Here is a 3,084-nt window from a genome sequence, read left to right as displayed (position 1 = left end):
CCCCCCCGGGGGGGGATGGCCACACCGCAATCCCTTCTCCTCCCTTGTCCTCTTGGGATCTTGGGCACATACGCACACGGGCCTGTCATGAGTTTAAGCCACCAGGTCTGGGACTCGACTACATGGGAGTTCAGCGACATAGCCATTACACCAACTGCTGGTCCCAACAATTCTATTTACAATAGCATCAAAATACTTAGAAATAAATTTAACAAAATAGGTTTAAGACATGTACATTGAAAAGTATAAAAACACTGTTGAAATTAAAGATATTAATAAATACAAAAATGTCCCATGCTTATGGGATTTAAAGATATAATGTTGTTAAGATAAGAATATTACCCAACTTGATCTATACATTCAAGGCAATCCCTACTATTATCCCAGCTGCTTTTTGATAGAAATTGACAAATTGATCCTAAAATTGATATGGAAATTTAAGGGACCCAAAATAGCCAAAACAATCCTAAAAAAAATAATAAAAGAACAAAGCTGGAGAATTCACACTTCTTAATTTCAAAACTTTCTACAAAGATATAGTAACCAAAATTATATAGTACTGACATAAGGACAAACATATAGATTGTGAAATATAATTAAGAGACTAGAAATAAAATTCCATATTTATGATGAACTGATTTTTTTATAATAGTGCCAAGAAAATTAAATGAGGAAAGAAGAATCTTTTTAACAAATGGTGCTGGGATAACTGGACATCCACATGAAACAGAATGAATTTGGACTTCTTCCTCATATCACACATTCAAAAATTAACTCAAAATCCATCAGACACCTAAATGTAAGAGCTAAACCTATAAAACTCTTAGAAGAAAATACAGTAGTCAATCTTCATGATTTTGGGTTAGGCAATGCCTTAGATACACTGCCAAAAACATAAGCAACCAAAGAGAAAAATATATCAACTGGGTTTTGTCAAAATTAAAAACTGCTCTGCTTCAAAGGACACTATCAAGAAAGGAAGAGGCAATTCACAGAATGGGAGAGAATATTTGCAAATAACATATCTGATAAGGGATTTGTACCTGAAAAATATGCGTATATTAAAAAGAAAGAAAAAATCCTTTGGGGCCAGCAGGTACCATGGTGGTTAAGGTTCTGGATCCCACATGGCCAACTCCACAGTTTGAGTCCCAGACCTGGAGGCCTGAGAATCACACTAGGAATATGTGCATGCATGCCCAAAATCCTAAGAGGAGAATGGAAGAGAAGGTGTTGTGGCATGGTTATCCCCCTGGCAGGGGAGGGATAATTTCTCACTTTCCCTCCCTCTCTGTCTCTGTCTCTGTCTCTCTCTGTCAAGTACACATGCCACATGGCAAAACAAACAAACAAACAAAACTCTTACAATGCAATGATAAGAAGATAAATAACCTAAGTTTTTAAATTGGCAAAGGATCTGAACAGACACATCTCCAAAGAAGATCTACACATTTTCAATAACCACATGAGAAGAGGATCAAAATTATTAGTCATCAGGGAAATGCAAAGTAAAAGCACAATGAGATTTTACTTTATACCCTCTAGGATAGCTATAATCAGTAAGACAATAAAAACATGTTATTGAGGAGGGGGAGAAATTGAATCCTTTACACATTGTTGTTGGAAGTGTAAAGCATTGTAGCCATTTGAGAAAACAGTCTGGAACTATCACAAGAGGTTAAACTTTAGAGTTACCTTATAACTCAGTAATTCCACTCCTAGGCATATACCCAAGAGAAATGAAAAAGTTCATAGTAGCTTTATTCATAATGGCTAAAAAGTGGAAACAGGAGCAAAATAGCATTACAACTGTAAAACATGACTCTCTGAAAGGCTGACCCAAATAAGACATATTTGTGTTTGTGTACAGAGACCTCCCTGAGTATACTGGGAACATGTGTGCCCATGATCAAGTCTGGCTGAGGTAGGAGGTGGATTGTAGCATCAGTACTTCGTTGGGTTTCCTGTCTATCTCTATGTCTTATTCATGGAATAAATAAATAAATAAAATTTGAAAACCAGAAATAACTCAAATGTCCATCCACTTATGAATTAATAAATACAATGAGGTATTTCCATACAATGGAATACTATTCATTAATAAAAAGAAAGCTACATCTTGCATGAACCTCAAGAACACTGTGCTAAGTGAAAGAAGTCAGACACAAAAGATGACAGTTATACACATTCATTTCTATAACATGTTTGGAATAGGCAAAAATCTATAAAGACAGAAAGTAGATTAATGCCTAAGGTTAAATAATGCTGTGGTAGGTGGAAGGAAATGGGAATATCTAATGATACAAGAGTAATTTTTAAAGTTTGTTAAAAAGTAGAATTAGGGCAAGCCCATGGCATGGTATTAATTACCCACATGGATCCCACATGACCAACCACACAGTTCGAGTCCCAGACCGAGTGGCTTGAAAAACATGCCAGGTGCATGTGTATGCTTGCCCAAAACCCCAAAAGGAGGGAGAAATGGAGGAGAGGGGACTGTGGCCTGACCATTCCCCATGGGTATGTCGGGGAGGATACATTTTCTTTCTCTTTCTGTCTCTCTGTCTGTTTCTCTGTTGAGCACATGTGCTCTCTTGCAATTTTTTTTAAAGAAAAAAGTAGAATTAAAGTATGGGTGTATTTTGGTGCAAGAATATATTGAAAATTATGCATATTTTTAATAATATGTATTTTCCATGAACTTTTTGAAGACTCCTCATGGGTATGGGGTACCTTTTTCAGGCAATAAAAATGTTCTAAAATTAGAATAGATTGTGATGATAGTTGTACAACATGGTGAATATACTAAAAGCCATTGAGTTATACTCTTTCTATAGGAGTTATATGGCATATAAATTACATCTCAATAAAGCTGTTAAAATATAGTTATGAATTCAGAGAGAATACTATGATCTGTTTATAAAGCTAAAGTCATTTTTTATCTCTGTAACATAAGGGACATCATCTATGCTGATGTCTTTTTATTTTTTTAAAGAATTATTTATTTATTTCTATTTGTTATTGTTATTTTATTTTCTTTATTTGACGAGAGAGAGAGAGAGAGAGAGAGGGGAAGAGAGAAAA

The 3,084-nt window shown here is 35.2% G+C and overlaps 1 protein-coding gene across 1 annotated transcript in view; it reads right to left on the bottom strand.

Moving 5' to 3' along the window:
* Positions 1-3,084, bottom strand: part of PPEF1 (protein phosphatase with EF-hand domain 1) — a 125,994-nt gene that overhangs the window by 30,085 nt on the left and 92,825 nt on the right. The window lies entirely within an intron of this gene.

Source organism: Tupaia chinensis, unplaced genomic scaffold (genome assembly GCF_000334495.1).
Source record: "Tupaia chinensis unplaced genomic scaffold, TupChi_1.0 Scaffold000567_1, whole genome shotgun sequence".
NCBI classification, from domain to species: Eukaryota; Metazoa; Chordata; class Mammalia; order Scandentia; family Tupaiidae; genus Tupaia; species Tupaia belangeri.
This window is presented reverse-complemented; position numbering and strand designations above follow the sequence as displayed.